At 46.2% G+C, this 22,143-nt stretch overlaps 1 protein-coding gene and 1 pseudogene across 1 annotated transcript in view; one reads left to right on the top strand and one right to left on the bottom strand.

Moving 5' to 3' along the window:
• Positions 1 to 22,143, bottom strand: part of LOC111147589 (BTB domain containing 9) — a 413,609-nt gene that overhangs the window by 25,359 nt on the left and 366,107 nt on the right. The gene's annotated exons all lie outside the window — the stretch shown is intronic.
• On the top strand, positions 20,579 to 20,947 carry LOC111147707 (annotated as a pseudogene).

Raw genomic sequence — 22,143 nt, 5'->3', positions numbered from 1 at the left:
TTTCCTGCATTTTAAACAGTTCTTGACATAAATTAGAAAAGAGGGAGAAGAAAGGCATTAAAATGGTGTCTGTGTTTATGTGAGAAAGAATTTGGCAGGGGTGGAATTAACCAAACTGCCCATGTGGAAGTTAGGGGCCCCTCGATGGGCACGTGGATTTGCCAGGTGGAACCACCAGCTCGGGACCAATGCATCTCTACAGAAGTGAGCAGAGGACAGGGGACCTGCTGACTGGGGGAGGGGTGCAGCCACCCCTCTGCAGGGCTTGTGTAGAGTGGATCTGGTGACAAGGGGTCCCAGAGGAAGGCAGGCAGCGGGGCTTGGCTGAGATTGGCTTTCCATCCTAAGCCTCGTCCTGCCTTCTCTGGGGATCCTGTAGATCCTGCACCAATAGTGCCTAAGCTTTTTGGTTCTGGAAAATCATGGGACTCGGCTGCTGATGCTATAAAGAGAATGCCAGTGTCAGAATTTTTCTGGAGCAAACCTGGTGAACACTGGGGAGACGGCCAAAGCCAGACTGGCAGTTAAATGGGGCAAACTGAACACATGGGTTAAATCTTTGCTCCCTCCACTAAAAGGAAATCTAATATATGCTTCATATCAAATATATGTGTTCTAATACAGACACAGACACACACCCCAAGCAGATTCACACTACGTGACCCTCGAAAGGCTCACAGTCTTCAGTCACCAGTCACCTTTGAAGGTCGGGGTGTACAGGGGCTGAACTATGAGGACTGGTTCAAAGCAGGTGAAAAGAACAGATGAACCCCCCATATATCCCCTCTCTTTCTTCCAACACATTGGGAATAAGCCCTCTCCTGTCTCAACAGGAGACAGGGATTTCACTTGGGAATCCTTGAACAGAGAGGGTCTACTCTGGGGGCAACAGGCACAGCAGAGGGTGGGAACATGCTGGGGCTGAGAGCATAGAATTACACAGAAGTGAGTATCACAAATGGTGAGATTTCCAGTTCTTAGCCCTCCTTTGGCTTTCAGACCACTGTGATCCAGGCTTAATCCCCAGGCAAGAAGACTGGAGGACCCCTCTGAGGACCCTGACCAGCCCACCAGGAAAGACCTAGAGATACTGATCCACCTTCTTGCTCTTTGTCTCTCCAGTCTGGGTTCCATAAATATTTATCCAGTGCTTACTGTGGAGTGGGCCCTGTTTTAGGTTCTGCCCTCAAGAAGCTTACATTCCAGTGGGAGAGAGGGACAAAAAATATAGGGCTAAGTAGACAAATACGGCAGTGTAAGTAGATTGAGACAGGCACACTGCTTCCAGATACTGCTTCGGGAGGTTCTCCCTCAACTGAGCTAAAATCGACATCAATGGAGGAAATGGCCATGCCAATCTAGAAGAACGTTCCAGGAGAAGAAACCGAAGGCAGCTAGTGTGCTGGGTCTTAATGAGCAGGCAGAGGTCTCCCAGTTAAATGCCCAAATCCCAGTCTGAAACCCTGAAGGAAATCCATAAACCCACCCTCCTACACAAAGCGTCCAACCAGCTTTCTCAATGCCTAACATTTGAAGGTGAACAGCCAGTCAAGGGGCACCAAGGACCTGGACATAAAAAATAGAGACCAAAAGCAAATAGAAAAGAAAAATAATTCAGAGGGTGGAGTTATAATTCAGCAGGAAGAATAAAACCTCAGGAAAAAAATCCCTTATACTACTGTCAAAAAGATGAAAGAATTATTACACCCTTGAAATAAGAATAAAATGATATGAAAAAGGGATACTCAGAATAAGAAATTGTTCTTGTCAATTAAAACTACGAATTGAAATCAATAATTCAACACAACAGAAGCATAAGTTGAGGAAATTTTGTAGAACATCAAAGAAGATGGCAAAGGTAGAAATTACAAGAAGAAGGATAAGAAAATGAGAGGCCTGAACTAAGACATCCACTACCCAATTAGTAGATGTCCCAGGAAAAAAGAGCAGAGAAGATATGAGCTATAAAACTGTCAAAGTAAAAAGACACTTTCTCAGATATGAAGGACATAAGTTCCTAAATTATAGAGGCCACTGAGTGGCCACTATGGTAAGTAAGAAAGCAAAACATATTATTGAGAAACTTTAGAAGATCTAAATGTTTCTGGATGGGGCAAAAGCAAGTCAACATAAAGACGAGGGAACCGAAACTGCTTGAGATTTTTCAAGAGCGACACTGGGAGTTAGGAGATAATAGAGCCCTCCTTTCTAAATGTTGAGGGAAAAGTTGGTCCCAGCCAGACGACTATTCCCAGCCCAGTAGGTATTGGATAGAATAAAGAAACTTCAATTCAGGCACAGATCTGAAGAAATTTACCTTCAGTGCATTCACTAGAAACTTCCAGAAAATATGCTCCACCAATAACAAAGGAATAAACTACTGCAAAAAAAGTTACGGGATCCAGAAAAGAGAGCATCTGACACAAAGAGATGTGAAGGGAATTTCCAGGAGGGTGGGCAGGGAGAGTGGAGGACGGGAGCCAAGTGAAGCCCAGGACAACCAACCCTGCTCTGGAGAGAAGGCAAGGCTCCAAGGGGAAAAACAAAGGATTTACTGGAGGTCTTAGACCAGCCTGAGGGGATTTCTGTGGGTCTGACAAAAATAGGTGATATGTGTCTAGAAAATTAATGAATGACATATATGGAAAAGTAAGTAATGTTTAACTCCAGGAAAAACAAATGATACTAAAAGGAATGGTGATCTTAGCGAACTACAGGCTTAGGTCTGAACAATAGTTACACAGGCATGCTAATGCTAATAATAAATGATAAAAACTGTGCTTGAACTGGAGGGTGGGGAGAGACGTACACTCACCCGAGGGGGAAGGGTCACCAAGCTAAATCCTTATCTTTCAAAGAAGGGAGTAGATAATTTCCCTAACAGGACTAAAAGACAACGTAATAAGCTATCATTTAGAAATCTGAAGGCATTGACCAAAAGAAAGGTCTATAAGGCAGGAACGTTTGCCTTAAAACCTAAAAGTCTGATCATGTGTTATGTTAGACAGCGGGGAGACACGGACTTTCACACACGGCTGGAGGACGAGTAAACTGACTAGCCAACTACCAATATTTTAAGTGCACACACCCAGAGCCTAGAGCTAGCAATTCCTCTCATATCAGGGGAGCTCGTGACACGCTCACAGCAGGGACAAGCACCCTGTGAAGACCAAGAGAAGCCGGACAACCTAAGGGACTGGTTAAGTAAATTATGATCCATCTCGAGCCCTGTGAGGAAGGACTATGCAGCTGGAGAGAGCTAGGGAGAGGGACAGAGGGAGGGAGAAGTTCTAGAGATCTCCAGGTATAGAGAAATCAGTGTTAAGAAAATGGGGAGAATCCACATACTCATTTCATGTATAAGCTAATCTCCGGAGGAAGAGATGGTGGGTGAGAGACATTTCCCTGTCCTTAGTTTTTAATTTTTAAACCATATTAAACGTATTTCCTCCGAACATTCTAACTTTTGCAAATACTACAAAATTGTTACAGAGAAGGAAGGGAAGCAGTTGCCTCTGGGGAGTGGGCCCTGGGGGAGGGAAGAAAGAAGTAGGGAGTCCTGCTTTTTGTTAATGACCCCTGTGGTTCTACTTGGCTTTTAAAACAATGTCCATGTATAACTTTGATGACAATTGAAAAATTCAGAAGGTGAAAAATAAAAGCAGAGCCGAGGAGGAGATAGGCCTCTGGTGACGAGGAATGGAAAGGCTATGTTGGGGGAGCAGATTTATTACAACTTTGGGGAGCAGGGCTGGGAGGCAGGCGACAGGAGCCTTTGGAAAAGATTCTTGCGGAGGATGGGAACGTTAAAGGCCATCCCCTATCAACCGCACTCCTGTGGTGACAGCGGCACCCTCTCGTAGCTGTGTGGCGCGGAGAGGTGACAGGTACTGGAGGCCTGGAGTGAGCCTCCAGACTCGCCTGAAGATCCCTTTGACAATTCTTTATGAGCGTGACCCCACAACGGCCCACCCACTGTCCCTCCGAGAGCGCTATTCTTTCTGCCTCGTAGCTGTGCCGGGCCAAGGATCCCACCGTCACCTGTTTCATCCTAACACTTAGCCCCAGGTGGGCTGTGTGGGCCAGGGCATTGCCCACTGGGCACTGGGTCGGGCGGGAATTCCAGAGTTGTAGTAGGCCCTAAATGGGGCCCTAAATGTCCTTCCCCAGCTGCTCCCAACCTGGTACACCCTGGGCCCACCTCCCTTGTCCCAGGGACAGAGTGTCCTCCTACACAGCAGAGAGGCGGGGTCGGCCCAGATCCTAAGTCCTTCCAAAGAGCTCCCTGGTTCCCAGATCTCTGACCCCAGGCTGAAGGAAAGGCCCAGTGAGGGGCAGGTCGAATCTGGCACACTGGGAGGAAGTTCTTTTGTCTTGCAGGACACTTAACTGGATTTTGTAGCTGTCTCGCTGCCCCAACTTACAGGAAATTCTGGGCTCGCTCCATTTATCCTGTCTCTCTCTCCATCCAACAACTATTTACGGACAGCCCTCTACATGCCAGGCTGAGGAAAAACACTGCCAAGTTAGTGGGACCTGACTGTGGGTCCTACTGAGGTGGCTAGAAAACAGACTGTGAGGAGTCCCTGGGAGTAGTGACCATTTAGTCACATGCTGCTCAGCCAAATGCTTCCTGAGATCAAAGGTCACACAGGGGAGGCTCAGAAGACATATTTTTGCTAGTTTACTGAGTAATTTTAAAAATTTGAGTTAGATCCCACTTAAAAATCAGGAGATTTCACAAGAAAAGACAAACAGGTTTGTACAAATAGGTTTCTCTTAAAAACTTGAAGATCTGGGATCCTTGGGTCCTTTTCTATAAAGACAACACTGTCTACAGCTGAGGTGAATGAGACAGACCCAGGCCATCAAGCTTCCGGTGGTCTGCATCTCCCTGGAGACTACCCTGGTCTGCTTTGCTCGCTCACACTGTCCTCCTGACTCAAGGAGGCCGCCAGGTTTCTTTCCCAGCCTTAGGCAGTGCTAAATGGAACAAATGAACTCTTGCACAGGAATCATACCACCTCAAAATTCTTTGGGAACCTAGAATAGGTCACACAAATATAGAAAATATAGAATTATGGGATATTTCTATAAAATATATATTAATATATAAATAATATATAATATACATTAACATATATAAAAATATAGAAAATACAGAAAAAATAGAATAGGATACACAAATTTTGTTTCTTTAACAACAAACAACAAAAATCTCGGGTGCCTGGCTGGCTCAAATTGGTAGAGCTTGCAACTCCTAATCTTGGGGTTTGAGTTGGAGCCCCAGCTTGGGTACAGAGATTACTTAGAAATAAAATCTTTTAAAAAAAAAGTAATTTGCTTGCCCTCCCCTTGGCTACAGTTGGTAGGTTATTCTGTGGAGCTTCTAAACATTTCCACTCCCAGGCCACACCCCCAGGCCAATTCAACTCAGAATCTCTGCGGGATGGGTCTTGCAGGAGTCCCATTTAAACTCCACAAGGGATTTCAGTGTACAGCAGTGGGGAGCCCTTCCCCTGGCTCGGGGTGGTGGGGGTGGAGGGTCACCTGCTGGGACAGACCTAGTGTGTCTGTACAGTCCTAATTACATTTCAGGTCAACAGTCCCCTAGGTTCCTCCTGCCTCAGATTTCTGGACCTGTGTGGGCATGTTCTGCTTTCCCGGCCGGTGCTGGTGAACACACTTGCATTTGCTGCTTTAACATGAGCTGGTCTTGGTTCTACCTTCCTGCTCATAGCATAATTTTCCCCTTTAGAGGAGCTTCCTCTCAAAGGAAAGGTCAGGACCCTCCCACCAGCTCCTCGTAAGAGCTGAGCTGAAAGCTTCCAACCCTGTGGCAGCCACAGGAAAGTTCCTTTCTGGGGACATTCTAGAGCGTTCAGATGAGTCTGTGTGGGAGCAGAGGGGAGAGGGGCAGCTTTAATACTCTGAATCCTCACTCAGCTCCCCATCCCCAAGTCCCCCACTCCCACTCTGATGCCATCCACCCCCTGCCACCCACTCTGGTGCCATCCACCCTCTGCCACCGAGCACTCCTTGATTCCCCTAAGGGGATGCAGTAATTGATGATTAGCATTCCAAAGCTTGGCTTCCATCCTGCTAGCCCGTCATATTTAATTACATTTTAACTATATTCGTCTTCGATAATAGCACGAACATAATTTAGATAATTATCTCTCTCTCTCTCATTCTCTGACTCTGTCTGTCTCACTTAGAGCTCCTTGCAACAAAAATCGCTTTCTCGGCTCAAACACATAAACAGACTCTGGGGCCAAGTGCTTTTCTCTCTTGCAGCAGCTGTGCTAGAAACCCAATGAATCTGAGTATCATGCAGAAAAAAAAAGAGAAAATTCATGTTTCTTCCTGCCTATGTATTTATGTTTGTACACAACTGGTGGTGGGTGTTGGGGTATGTGTGTGCGTGTGAGCATGCACACACACGTTTGCATCTGGGCAAGAGCTTTTGTGTGGTATAGCAACAGGGGAGGTCTGGTCAATCAAATTAGTGTCTATAGAGCACCCTCTTGGTCTGGCATTTCTTTCTTCCGAGGTTTAATGGTTTCCCTCGCAAATTTAAACTCGGTTGAAACAGTTCTAAATGTCTGGGAAGTCTTTTGAAGAGATGTGTTCTTTCTAATAGGGTTTCTGTCACACTTGGATCTTATAATTAACGACCTTTTACCCTTGCCCATTATCTGCCTCTTCCAAGAGCCCATCAGGTAGGAGAGGGAAACGTGGGCTCCTCCAAGGGAAAGTGTGTCTCAAGCCTACTGCAGCAGTGTCTGGGGTCCCTACACCCTACACCAGCTGGGTCACTTGCCATCCAAATCCCTGCCCCCAAAACTCTCCTCCCCTCCCCACTGGTAGCACAACATATTCTTCAGGACCTTTGTTAATTTTTCTTGATGAACCAGATATAGCTGAGCATTTTATGTAAGGAAGATTTTATGTTACAAAGTTCACACCACTAAGATTTCTGAACACAAGGGAATAAGAGATGGGTTCAGAAATAACTACTATCCGAGATAATCCTGCTCAAAGTTGAGAGATCCACAGCCTGCAAGAACTTCAACAACCTAATTCCCAAGACAGCATGGAGATGGGAAGTCCTTACTGGCAAGCACTCCAGGTTCTGTCCATGTCCTTGGAATTCTCAAAGGCTCCGATAAATATAAGATTTTGTATAAAAAATTCACCTTGTTTGATATCGAAGGATTAGCCATTTGCTGAAGGTCGGTTATTCATCTTCTTCGGATAAATTCCGTATTCGTATGGTTCTAGGTCCACATCAGAGACAAAAATCCGTTTTTCCCCTTTGAAGAATAAATACCACCAAGTAGTCCCCGCACTGGTGAGGGACAGGCAGGAAGTGGCTGAACAGAGGAGTGCTTGTGTAGTTAACACATATAAGGACTCTTGTAGCCACCTGTTCGGGAGATCAAAATTCCCAGCTCACTCTGGAAGTAAAGACGCAGACCAGACTTCAGGAACCCGGCAGAACAGTCTAGACCAACACTTCGCTATCACGGTGCTGAGTCCACCCAGTGACCCTTCCGATGCGACTGGGCCCATTGCTGGTCCACGTGCAGAAGGGCTCTCAGCAACATGCTGATTCTGGCAACTGAGTAGTAACTCTTGGCTCTCCAGAGAAACCAGAAACATCGACGTGGTGACTTGGAAAGGCTGCGGGGTCCTGTCCTGGGTGGTGTTACAGAGGAGGACAGGAGTGGTCCTCCCTCAGAGGTGAGGAGGGTGGACGGGCTCTCCCTCTGTGGCTTAGGCTCTGGGCCATTCATCTCTCTCAGTTATGGGAGCTGGGGAGAATCATCTGCCTGGGGCTGAGGTTTCCTGTGCTGTGAAGGTCCTGTCCAGAACAGACTGGACTACTTTAGGCCAAGCCTGCGGTGGGCGTAAAGGGACACACTTCTCCCTCACAGCCCTGCACAGGCTCCAAATACCCTGACAGGCTCCATATTGTTCGGCAGGGATGTTCCTACTTGACTGCTTGGTGCCCAGCTCAGGTGCCAGGGGACTCTGCTGAAATGTGCCTGGAGCACAGCCACCCCCTGGTCTAGGCCTCCACTGGACGGCTGGAAGGGCGGGCAGCTCGGTCACGCGCTCTGCCGGCAGGCAGCTCTAGAGGCTGGTGGGGGCCAGGACACATTCAGGTTGCTCCTCCGTAGAGGATTCCCTGTCCCCGGCAAGTACAATGCACCACAAAATTATTGATTTAGTGATGAGAGTGGCTCCTTTCAGCCTGTAAGGAGAGCAGGCCTGCTCTGAAAAGGCCATTGCCTCTGAGGAGAACGCCGCTCCTCCTTGGCACTGTGTGACTCTCCGATGCCTGTCACCTCGTCTCTCCGCCTGGAGCACACTCCCTTTGAGACACGAGCTGGAAATGCGAGGACCGTGCCTGGGCAGGAGCCAATTTTCAAATGCTAAGAATTTGGCAATTTCATTTCCTAGTGTCTTAAATACTAAAAGGATTTAGAACACAATGAGGACAAAATGGCCCTGAATTTCAGGTTTTAAAAAAGGGCTTTTATGGAAATTCACACCAAATGCCCGTGCAGAATATAACCTCCTCCCCTACCTCAGAAACCCACCACAGTACACACACCTAAGCAAGCCCGTGGCCCTCCGGAAGGGCTGCCAGACGTTCTCTGAATCAAATCTGACCAATTTCATAACTAAAAATTACACTAAGCTCCTGCGGGTATTCCAGATCTGATGACATGCCAAATTCGTTCAGCACCTAACACGGGGGAGATATTCAGTGAAAACTTAAAAATAGACTCTCCCTTTCCAGCCATTAAGGGCCTGATATTCGCAGCTGAACAGGTAAGAAACTGGGGGCACTGGGGAGAGCTTTAAGAATCTCCAGAGTACGAAAAAATGTTTCTCTGTGATGAAAACAACAACTCTTCGCATGGAGCTGCCCAAGATTAGCCTCGAGCCCCTGAACACACAGGAATCTCTGATAGGAGTTCTACAATAAAAAGGTGACAAGTGTCTCTGGCAGGCCCCATAAAGGCCCCTTCTCGAATTTGCATAAATTGCCGCATTCAACACAATTAAAGCTGATGTAAGGCAGCGTGGTGCACGTAACAATCTTTCTTCTGGGACATTTTCTGTTAATAAAAAAGTAGAACTTCAAAAAACTAATTTTTCTCTGTCTTTTCAAACACTTTCTCGATAAAAAGTCACCACCCCCCACCTGCAACTTGGGGTCAATGAATTTCTGGGTGCGTGCTCTGTTCCAGGCAGGCCCTTGGCTCTCCTGGTTCTAAGTCACTGTCTGATGGCATCCCCGGGCTCACGTCCATGTGCTGGCCGGCAAGAACTCCCCTGGGTGACCCTGCTCTGCTTGTCTTGGTGCCCGCAGCCCAGCCGCCAGCGGGCCGCTCCCTCTGAGCTCACAAAGCATGGTGGCCAACCCAACAGGACAGCAGACACCAGGGCATGTGTTAAGTACATAAATTAGGTTAGATAATTTAGATAATATATGACACAAAATTCAGATGCCACGATGGGTAGGGGGATTTAGCTGGGCAAACAGAGCACTTGGAGGGCTGGCAGGCCAGGAGGTCTGGTCAGATCATTTTAATTCGCTGCAGGAGCCAAGTCAGGATCAAAATGATTGGAGCAAAACGCATGGGAGGCATCTCGTTCCCTGTGATGAATCCAGATTCCCCTCAGGCCAGCAGCCTCGGAGACTCCCTCCCTGTGTTTTGTAAACCTAGGCTTCGCCTGTACACAGGTGTATGTGTGCGTGTGTGCACCCGTACCCAAGATGTGAAGCAGTGCATTTCCTAACACCTGCTTTGAATTTCATTCATGCCCCAAGGCTAAGACATCAAACAATGACTTCTTTACTACTTTGTAGTAAACAAGAAGCCATGAGACATGCACAAAAATATGGCTTCCTTTCAGGTTGTGCTTCAATCTACCCCTGGTTACTCGCTGTGCTAGTCCCCTGCCCTGAGGGCTTTGCAGAGTTGAAGAAAGATGCCAAGAAGTCAGATTGCATTCAACAAGGTTAAAAGTTATCCTTGGCACGTGGAAACCTCCTACAGTAAAATACTGTAAGACTGTTGCTAAAGCTAAATCAGCTTATTTTTCTGTATTATTTCTTTTTTTAAATCTTTTTTTTTTTTTAAAGATTTTATTTATTTATTTGACAGATCGCAAGTAGGCAGAGAGGCAGGCAGAGAGAGAGGAGGAAGCAGGCTCCCCGCCGAGCAGAGAGCCCGATGCGGGGCTCGATCCCAGGACCCTGGGATCATGACCCGAGCCAAAGGCAGAGGCTTTAACCCAGTGAGCCACCCAGGTGCCCCTCTGTATTATTTCTTGGGGAGGAAGGCTGCTGGGTGAAGGGGATGGGTGAGAAAACTGACTAGTAACTCTTTCTGATTCCATTGTCAGCCTTTAAGATCAGATAGATCAGCTATTAATCTCAGAAAGCCAGCAGTGAATGTGTGCAATAAATTTGTCCTCATTTTATGAATAAGCTCTCGGTCATGAGGGCTTACTGTCTGGCAATTCACCTTTTCCATGATATTTTCTATCAGCTGTATTTTGGAGCAGCTGAGAAAGAATATTATTTGTGTTCCTGGAGATCGGAACATAAAAAACCCTGGGCGTGATGGAGACGTACAGGCGGGCTTCATGTCTGCCCCCCGGGCTCACTAAGCAAACAGTTTACCGATGCTCGAGTGAACACCGCCAGGGGACAGGAATCACTCTTCCAGGTCCAGGAGAACACTCATCTCCTCAACAGCCGCTAATGAAGGCCTTGTTAACACGAGATGATGTTGCACGTGCCCACTGGCTTTCTGTCAACAACCGTCAAATAGAGATGCTGGTAATCACAGCTGGCAAGTTGTTTCGTCAATATTTTTGAAAAGTTCAACCAAGTGTATGAAAGCACAAAGTAGATTTTCCTAAAGTTGTGAGATGCTTTACACATCTCCCTATGCCGTGATGGTTCTGCCCCCTTTGGGATCACACTGGTGTACTCTTGGGCAGTCCTGAAGGGCTGTGGGCTGGGAGGTGCAGAAATGGATGAAATTTCAGCTGTTCTGTCATTCAGCTGTTTTTTTCCATCAAGTCAGCGCAACTCTAGACCTGGGACTCGGTACCGAGGAGACATTAAGCTGGAGATGAACATGACAACAACAAAATCCTAACACCACGGCCACTAGGAATGATTCCAGCCCTAGCCTAGAAAATGCCCCAGGGAGGAGGGCCCTCAACGTCAGTTTTAAAGCTCTGGGGAGGATATCAGTATTTCTGCCCTTCCCGCCTTACGAAGGATCGTGGCTCTATTCCATGACTAAAGATGGCAAATGTCTTTTTGGAGCCATCTCTCCTGGATATGACAACACATCACGAAAGGGAACCACACGAAATTAAGAATGCAACTCCGACACCATAGGGTTTGAGGACTCAGAGCACATGACTGGACAATGGCTGGGCCTCAGGGATATCCATCTTTATTTTTACGATTTTCATTTTCTTCATTTTTTATAATCTTTCTGGGAATGATCATGACTTCCAGCTTTAAGTCAAAATGTCCTGTTAGCAAGTAGACGGGGGGACCAGTGCTCTGGTAGAACACTTCTGAGAGTTCTAGTCTCGGTCTTCTTTTTATGGCGACTGACTCCAGTTAGATGCCCTACAATGCATTCCACAGAAATGCAGCATTTGGGAAACAAAGGTTTTCTCTGAAGACCTTCGATGTTGACACTCCCAAGTTTGGGTCCCTGCATGTGCGGTAGCAGGCTCATACCCCATCTTCCTCAACTTCTCCCCTCAGCACAGGGATGCTTAGCGGCTGGTGATAGCATCTGAAGAATTTGTTGCGGCAGTGAAATTCTCACTGGCTCTCAGGACAGAACCAATATACAATAACCTGTATGACAGCTGTCACTAACTGCTTCAGTCAGTGTAAAACACGACAACCACCTTCTGGAGAGAACATGAACATGCCCTAGTGCAGGGCTTCCCACAGGGAGGGAGGAGGTATGGTCCATGAGTGGTTCTGATGCACTGTTGCAGGGGGTCTCAGATTCAACAGCAGCCCCTGGAGGGTGTGTGGAACCAGACCACCAGTCCCCACCCCTAAAGTTTCTGATTCAGTAGGTCTGGGAAGGGGTCTGAGAATTTGTATTTCTTAATGGGTTCCCAGGTGATGTTGATGGACTGGCGCTCCCACTTTTGGAGCCACTGTTCTATTTTGTAATAAAGAGGATAAGGCTGTGTCACACCAAGTAGAAGGCAGCAAGCTGGAAAAAATCATAGGCAGTTCTAGAATAAGAGGACCAGGAAGACCTAAGAGGACAATTTTAGTGGTAGTGAGGATGGGGGTCTGATATAGAGGGGATGCTGTGGGCAGGAAGGTTTCAAATCCAGCTTTCCAAGCGCTCCACAGGTATCCTGGTCAGGTGAAGAGGTTTGCTGGCCAAGGATCATTGTTCAGGGACAGGAGCTGTGTCGGAGCAGGAAGTCCACCAGCCAGAAGTCACAATATCGAGGCTTAGGCCCAGGTTCTGCCACTCACTAGCTTTATGGCCTTGGGTAAATCACCGGATCTCTGGAGTCTTTGCTGTCACACCTAGAAGATGCCTATCTTGCAGGTAGTGCCGGGAGAGTACTCTGTAAACTGTCACTATAAAGGTCAGGAGTCCCTCTTCTGCCAGACTCCCTGTGCCCCTGAGGGATTTGCTGCTGGCCTCAGGACACACCTGACTCTCCCTTCCCTGCAGCCCCTCCCAGAGCCCAGCTCCATTCTACCCCCAGCCAGGGGGGATGCAGGAAATTACTCAGCAGTAAGGTGAGCCCTGCTCTTGATCCTCTTCTCAAGTACTTGGGTCCTGGGAACTTGCTCTCACCTCATTCCCCATCATTCAACAAGCACGTCACACCCTGGTTCCGCCAATTATTCTGTACTTAAGTCCAGCCTACCCCCAGGCTCAGCAAACTACTACTCTAAATGGACAGATACTAAGTATTTTAGGCCACAGAGCTCCTGTCATATATTCTTCTTTATTATTTTTTTTTAAACAACCCTTTAAAAATGTAAAAACCGTTCTCAGTTTACAGGCTATGGGCCAAATAAGGCCCTGACCCTGACCCTGCTGAATTCCCTTCATTCCCTAAAGTCCTAAGGTCCTTCTGTAACCCTTCCAGCCCAACAGTCTCCTTCTGAATCCCAACATCCAAGGCCTCGACACGCCCAAAGTGCTTCTAGGCTGTGCTATTTCTATAACAAGCCCCTGGACCTGCCAGACTTCCCCTAGGGTTGCTTATCTTGACTTTTACCCCTTTCTATTGCAGAGATGTTCCCAAATTTTCTCTTCCACCCCAGGAGGAGGTTGAACCCATGACCAGGTTCTGACTTTCCTGATCTGGAATGTCTACCACCGACCGTCTGGGTTTTAACCTGTAGGCTGAGTGTGCGTGGGGCACAGACAGAAACTTATAAAGAGAACCACATGAAGCCATGACAGGGCCACCGCACAAAGGAAACACTGGTTGTCTTAATTTTCTTTAGTCTCCAATCCCAATGATCAACAGATTGTATATTTCTTGGGCACAGAGATTGAATGATTAGTTATATATGATATTTAATTTCTATACATATGAAATTTAATTTCTAGCGATGCATGACATTTTATCTGATAGGGGAGAAACAATCCAAACTCCAAACAATATACGGAGTGTGTGACTTTCTAACCCTCTCTATCTAACCCTCTCTCCCGTACGGGTTTTGTGAGTGCCCGCCCAGAGTGTGCACCAGGCTCGTTAACACTAACAGCTCCTGATGACTGACCAGCTCTTTGTGGAGGGTTTAGTTTAGTTTAGCTCAAGCAATGCACACTCCAGTGCCGCTCAGTCTGTTCCTTTGGAAGGAGCATGAGGACTTTATCACGTACTTCTTTAAACTAAATAGTCTCTCCTTACTAAATTAGGCACCTAAGTCCAGCTTCTTAGTGTTCATCTTTCTGATTAATTCTCTGACTTGAAGAAATGGCTCCAGTTTTGTCCTTCCGTCTAGGAGAGTGTCCTGCGTCTCACACGCGGCCTGACTGTGGAACAACACAGCTGACAAGGCAGACCAGGTGGTTGTGAAAAGGGTGTGTGTTCTGAAAATAGAGCTACACTATGACCCAGCGATTGCACTACTGGGTATATATCCTAAAGATACAAACGTGATGCTCCGAAGGGGCACATGCACCCGAATGTTTATAGCAGCAATGTCCACAATAGCCAAACTATGGAAAGAACGTACATGTCCATCAACAGATGAATGGATAAAGAAGTTGTGGTATATATACACAATGGAATACTATGCAGCCATCAAAAGAAATGAAATCTTGCCATTTGTGATGACGTGGATGGAACTAGAGGGTATTATGCTTAGCGAAATAAGTTAATCGGAGAAAGACAACTATCCTATGATCTCCCTGATATGAGGAAGTGGAGATGCAATGTGGGGGGTTGGGGGGTAGGAAAAGAAAAAATGAAAGAAGATGGGATTGGGAGGGAGACAAACCATAAAAGACTCAATCTCAAAAAACAGACTGAGGTTTGCTGGGGCGGGGGGGGACGGGAGAGGGTGGTGGGGATATGGACATTGGGGAGGGTATGTGCTATGATGAGTGCTGTGCAGTGTGTAAACCTGGCAATTCACAGACCTGTACCCCTGGGGATAAAAATACGTTATATGTTTATTAAAAAATAAATAAATAAATAAATTTTTTAAAAAAGGTGTGTATTCTTACAGTTAAACGAACTAAGCAGTCATTAAAAAGCAGATAATGTCAGCCATTTTTGCCATATGAGCTACCAATGGACACTGGTTCCACCTCTCCACAGACATGGTGACCTAAAATATACACACAAATAGTTTCAAACACTGCAGAAGCCATTTGGCCATCCCTGTCACCTCACAGGGGTGACAATCAGACCCTCTTTGGAAATTTATCTTAATTATGGTAGATTGTTGGTATTTAATATGGTAGTAGATTGGTAGATTGGTGATTCCTGAGTTGACCTGGCTGTGGTGAAAACACTCAATGTGAAGTGAATGTGTTTAACGTCGTGGTAAAGGAAAAGCAGTCCACTTCTTCAGCTGCAGGGTTTACCTGCCTGGGCTGCTGAAGGCAGAGGTGGGGGTGAGGGAGCATAAGCCCAGAGTGGGTCGTGAGTGGTGTGTGTGGTGAAGACAGTACCCTCGTGCGAGCACATGCCGTCAGGGCAGGCCCCACCAGCCTAGGCGCTGCGGTTCTGGGTTACTGACCTTTACCAGCCCCACTGAAGAGCAAGCTGTGTTCTCATGGCGCCAAGCTGAGGAGAAAGATCCTTTGAATGGGAGTTTACTCTTGGCTTTCTTTGAATAAGCTTCTTTGGCAGTGAGAAAAGCTTCTTACCTCCCCAAAGTAGCTTGTACTTGAAATATACTGCTTCTGAGAAAGGGGTGTAACCCTATCAGCGTTTTCACTGGAATTTGAAGCTATCCTTTCTGCACAGTTTGACAATATACACTTGTACTGGCCAACAAGGGATCTTTTACTCAACTCCCATAAAGTTTTACAGTGTATGATTCATTTCAGAAATGAGACCTGATAATGCAGATTTATCACAACAAGAAGCCTGCCTTTAAAATGTGATTTAATGATGCCTATACTTATTCACTGACATCTTTATAAAACTGTTAGCGTGGAAATATATTTGTCTTTTCGAAAATAAGTCTTCCTTTTACAAGTATCGTGCAATACAAGAGCCATACATTAAAAATGCAGCAGCAAGAGCAGCAGTGGTCTAATTTGCGAAGGCAACACGGCACTGAGCGTCGCCTTCTCTCGATTCTGACTACACTAGCAGACATGGAGAGCATCTCCTTCCTTCCAGCAACCTCCACTCATGCATCTGAGTCCCTAGCTCAGGGCTGCTACTGTAACTAGAGGGCAGAGAGAGGCTCTCCAAGGTCACCCAGATGCAATAATGCTGTAAATAAACAAGCTACTGATTATGATTTAATGCTGCTTTTCTTCCTAACTTAACTTGGTTTATGAGCAGATCTTGATGATTTAACCTTTCAGCCAATTAGAACAGAAGGTTTGATTGACAGCAAATGAATAAATAACATTTTAGTGCAGGAGATAGAATCATCCTCCCCTATTAATCAGTCCCTCTGCCCGTGTGCAGGTAACACGATATTTATCACGCCACGCTGTTACAGTCCCTTGGGGTGTCATTTCATGGCCTACCAGTAAAAACTTCACATTTACAGCAACTGCCCCTCTATTACTGTCGATAACATCTAATTGATATGTCAAACCTCCAAGGAGTGCAGTAAATTAAAACACTGCCTCCCCCAAAGAAAATAAACTGGCAAACAGGTAAATCAGCACCTGCCTTCTTATAATCACCCAGACGCTTCCTGTTCAAAATCCACCCCCCATGAACCCACTGCCACCCTCTTCACTTCGGGCTTAGACAGCCAACACCCCACTGCAGCATGGACACACAGGCTAAGAGCCCACCACCAGATTTCTGCCCACTGAATGTCAGGGAACCCTGAGCACTACCCACAACAAGCCACTGCATTCAAATCATTTTGCCAGTGTAAGCCCAGCTAGACTGTGGGCGCCACAAGCATTATGTGGTGTGCAGTTTGGAAGAGAGCAGTTACCAGCCCAATCACGATACTGCTGATTTCCCCTAAAGACCAGGCAAGGCTGTCGGAGATGTGATCTCATTTACCTACAGCATGGGGAGGAGCTGGAATAATTATTCATTGTTCAGAAGAAATGAAAACCAGAGAAGTAAGAGACTGGTCTAACCGCTTATCATGAATTGGACACATTTAACACCAAAATAGAAGATTTATCTTAGGGCACCTGGGTGGGTCAGTTGGTTAAGTGTCTGCCTTTGGCTCAAGTAATGATCCCAGGGTCCTGGGATCAAGTCCCTGTTGGGCTTGCTGCTCTGCAAGGAGTCTGCTTCTCCCTCTGCCCCTCCTCCCACTCGTTCCCTCAATCTCTCTCTTTCAAACAGATAAATCTAAAAAAAAGATTTATCCTAAAAAGCCGGGCTTGTAGCCACTCAAATATAGCACTTAATTAATAAAAGTGCTTAAAAACACACTGATGAAGACAGAAAGGACTAACATGGCGTTGATAATTCAATCATTTTATTTACTTAACAAAAAAACCTTGATTTTAATAATGGACAAAATGAGATTCAGAATATGATCCCACGAAGGCACCATGAACTGAAAGGTTCTAGCTGAGGACTATATAAAACTCCTATCTGTCTCTCAAAAATAGGAACACCCATATATATCAAAAGTAAATTATCACTCAGAGAAAGACAATTATCATATGATCTCACTCATATGTAGAATTTAAGAAACAAAACAGAGGATTATAGGGGAAGAGAGGAAAAAATAAAACGAGATGAAATCAGAGAGCGAGACAAACCATAGGGACTCTTTTTTTTTTTTTTTTTAAGATTTTATTTGTTCATTTGAGAGAGAAAGCACAAGCAGGGGGAGAGGCAGAGGGAGAAGCAGACACCCCCCCTGAGCCGGGAGCCTCATGCGGGGCTCAATCCCTGGACCTGGGGATCATGACTGGAGCCAAAGACAGACATTCAATCATCTCAGGCACCCAGGCACCCCAGGGACTCTTTATCATAGGAAACAAACTGAGGGTTGTTGGAGGGGAGGGGGTAACAGGGTGATGAGCATTAAGGAGGGCACGTGATGTAATGAGCACTGGGTATTATATATGACTGATGAATCACTGACCTGTACCTCTGAAACCAATAATACATTACATGTTAATTAATTGAGTTTAAATTAAAATAACAGAAGTAAATTAGACATACATATAAAATATTGACTTATTACTAGATGTGTGACACACAGGTAAACAGGGGTGTGGCCACATGTGTTCTTCCTGGCTTCCCATTCTAGCTCTTCCCACTGCTTTCTTTACGGATTCTGTATCTTCAAAAAAAATTTTTTAAATAGATCTGATGTGAGGCAAACCAGCAGAAATGAAGTTATGATCCTGAGTTTGGGGGAAAATTTGTAGATTATCACAATAAATAATTTAAAAATAATTCTATTAAAAAGAATTCTAACAGCTGATCCTACTGAACTATAGTGCTGAATAGCCAGCCTTCTAAATACAGGAAGCTGTCCCTGAACAGGAATTTGGAATTTAGATATTCAGTTAGCTTTCTTCCTACTCAGTTCCTCACCCACCTGCAGGACTGCCCTGACCCTGTCTGCTGCTCCTGCCCAATGTGGTCATTTTAGCCAAACCTTTTATTTCCTTTGTTTTTGTTCTGTTCCTTTCCTTTCTTTTTTTAATGGGCTCTCCCCCCAACCACACCACCCCCAATCTTCCCCAAACGTTCCCAATTTCTCATCTTGCTTTGGAATCCCTGTCTTGGTCTTATGGCCTTTCGGAGTGGCTGGGAATTCTTCATAATTCTGAAGTATAGATAATTCAGTACTAAGATTTATTTGAGTCTTATGGCCCGCACAACCTCTTTTTCTATGTTGTCATTCCTCTTCTTGGATTTATCTGTCTGCCTGGCTCAGTTGGCAAGCCCCTGGCCTTCTGAGCAATATTCCTAATGTTGGATATGGTCTTGAGCATACTTCTGGATAAGGGCCATCTCATAATGATGAGGAAGAAAAGGATTGTCAAAATCCAGTGTCACTGCTTAGGGGAAGATGATCCTTGGGGCAAAACCAATGTTGGATGAAAAATACTCAAAAACCTTGCACAAACACTTCTAGAGATTACCAGCCAAAGTACACACAATGTACAAAGAGCAGAAATGGAGAGGCGCTGTCTACTGGAAGGGCTGAACATGGGTAAAGACGTGCCATGAAAGAAAGGTAAAAATGTAAGAAAAAAAGCTTGGGTAAGAGCAAGATCTGCAGGAGAAAGAATGATCCATTATTGAGCCAAACACTGGTATGTAGCTAATCCAAATAAAGAGCTTTCTTCCCATTTCTAATTTTCATGATTTATATGTTTAATCAGAGTTATCCAAATATCACCCATTATAAACTCAGCTTAATGTGGGGCTTGTTTCAGAGTATGTATGTCAGGTAGCACTCACACTGCTTATAAGACTTGGCCATTCAGAATGGAAGTATAATTTCAAGGTAATAATGAAGTGTAATGCAGCAATTCCATAATCTAATTTGGGTAAACCCATAAATGTGACTCAGAAAGGCATGTGCAGCTGAAGGTAAGTAACTTCAGATGGAATTCTTGCTGGTAGATGGTGAATGCATGTCTCAAGGAGCTCCCTGTGAGATGGGGACACAGAGTTACCATGGACAGGAAGATATGAAAGAGTATGCTTTCCCCGTGGGTGCTCCCCAGGGCAGCCTCTGCATCTGTCTCTGCAAGCTTCATCAAAAGTCCACTTACCCACCTCCATGCCTCTGGAGTCTCAAAGCCATCCATCCCTTCATTGCCCACAACACCGTAGACAAACAAAAGAATAAATGGGTTAAGGAAGTTGCCTCCTCTTGCCCAATAATGTGCCCTAGAGGCTTTGAGATCCACTTGAATCAAGCCACTAGCAGTCAAATTCAGAGGTCATGGGAAGAGGCAGGATGCTCTAGGGTACATGAGGAAGCTAGTCCAGCAAAACTGGTGAAGGTCAAGGACCGCCCTAGATGGTGAGATCTAGGAGAACAGAGACATTCTCTGGCTCTGAAGTTGCTAATGTCCTTCTGGGAAACCTCTCCTTTAGTAACTCAAAAATATTCATATGTGCCAGGCATTATATGGGTATTGGGAATGTAGATATGAACAATGAAAGCAGACAGAGTCCCTACTTTCCTGGAACTTAAAATCTATTGCCATGATAGAAATTAGTAAGCAAATTACAAATAATGTAAAGTCATAAATCGTGACAGGTGTTTTCAAGGAGAAGAACAAAGTACTATGGGAGAGACTAACAGAGGAGGCCAACTCCATTTTGGCTGGAAATGGTCATTTAACCAGCTTACGTCAATGGTCATTTGCGTAGCCAGGCAAAGAGCAGAGATTAAGGACTACCTATGAAAATGCAAAGAAGTGTCAGAAGTAACCCTGGACTTTAAGGAAGTTATGACCTAACTGAAGAGATCTAGTGATGTCTTCCTTTTGCATAGAGTTTTATCACTTAGAGATTACTTCCATGTACACTGAATCATTTGAGGCAGGTATGACACACATATCCAAAGAGACTAATGATACTTGTTATCAATGAGTGAGCACAGTCCCTTTGCTAGGATGGAACATAAGGCTCCAGGCCAGAGGCAGACTGTCTTCTTAGTCCCCAGGCATCCCAAATCCCAGAGCACACCAGCTTGCCTTGCCCAGAGGTACTAACTTATCCCTGTCCCTGCCTGTTCTCTAACCTGCCGTAACCTTCTCCACCCACAGGAATGTTAATTAGTCTCATTCAGGTTCCTAGAAATAGGTCACCTCAGGTTTTAGAGAGGGATGGGAGTGTGAAACCCTCTCTTTTGGAAAACCAGTAAGACATGGAACCCTACCAAGGCAACTGGATTGCATAACTCAAAGTTTAGTGATTTAGGGAAGCCACTGTCTCCTGGGTGAACGAGGCTATCGCAATGGGGGAAGGTGAGTGTTTGTCCTCCTACAGACACCGGGGACAGAAAGTCAAAATGGAAGCTACCCTCCAAGAAGACGACAGGCACCCTAGAGACCCACCACCTGGCCCTCCTGCAACCACAAGAAGTTTTGTGAGGAGAAAATAGACCGTGTCTACAACACCAGAGTCATCTTCTGTACCATGTGCCTAGAGAAGTCCCACACTGGTCCTGTACCTGTGTGAACCGGTGGATGTGTACAGTGATTGGACAGACGCCCATGAGGGAGTCAATCAGTGACAAGGCAGAGGACTGACCCCCCTGGGCAGTCCCACCAGCTCTAGAGCCCACCGGCCCCCTTCCAGCCCTCTGTACGGAGTGGGTATGGGTGTGGTTGGGGTGTGTGTGGCCACGCGGATGTGCTTGGGGGCATGGCATGGACTTGAGGTGGGGTTGCTGGGACCCCAGGGGCCCACACCACTTCACTTGGCTCTGAAAGCCTTTGACCTGCTGGCCCCTTCACCCTGGTGTCCTGTCATCCCGAGCAAGAGCTCTCCGGGACTCTCCAGGCTCCTCCTCATGGGACTCACCAGCACTCTGCCCACTAGAACTGGACTGCCTGCTCCCTCCTTTCCTGCCTTCCAAGGCGTGTGGCCTGAGATAAGAGCCACAGTCCCATAGGCCCCTTCGCTGGGCCCTAGCAGAAGAGCCCCTTTGTATATTAAGTCATGCTTTTGTAGAGGAGGAAGGGGCTGGGTGGGGGGCAGCTGTCAGGCATGAGCCCTTAAATGAAGCAGCAGGAAAACAGACAAAACACAGCAAGGGAGCAACAGACAGGCACTTGGAAGCTTTCACAGCTTTGGGGAGGGGGAGCCCTTGCGATCGCTGCACCCCTGTGAAAGGAAAGTCCATAAATGGGGACCCAATGGCACAGGTCAGCCAGCAAGATGGGCAGAGTTCATAGCGGATCTGGGGGTGTGGGTGAGCCATGACCAGGATGAGCCTGGCTTGGCAGCTCCAACAGGCCCAAGAACCGCACATACAACAAGAGAGTCCGAGAGAAGAAAGGCTAAGATCTAGGGGTGATGCCAAGATTTCTGACCTTGGGAAAACAAGTATTAAAACTCTCAAAGCTGAGATGTGGGCCAAGAACACGTAAATCTCATGGTGCTTGTTCAGGTGTGAGGCCACATGTGTACACGTGCACGCACACATACACAGTCACAGAGTTCCCTCCCCCGACATAAGGGGCTTCTGAAGCCATTTGTGGTACCACAGGGATCCAATTAACCACCATCTCTCACAAACATTAAAACACTAGTTAGACATGAAAAACACTGCTGTGGCCCATCAAAGGCAAGCTACAGCTGGCAGAACAGCCCTGAATAAAACAAAGACCTAAAGTCGGCGGGGCTGCTCTGGAAGCAATCGACTTTATAACCACAATTTGACCCAGGATTTTACGGCTGAGATGAGCAGAGGTTTGGGCAGTATGA

The sequence above is a fragment of the Enhydra lutris genome, unplaced genomic scaffold (assembly GCF_002288905.1).
Source record: "Enhydra lutris kenyoni isolate GAN:26980312 unplaced genomic scaffold, ASM228890v2 scaffoldscaffold17, whole genome shotgun sequence".
Classification (NCBI taxonomy): Eukaryota; Metazoa; Chordata; class Mammalia; order Carnivora; family Mustelidae; genus Enhydra; species Enhydra lutris.
This window is presented reverse-complemented; position numbering and strand designations above follow the sequence as displayed.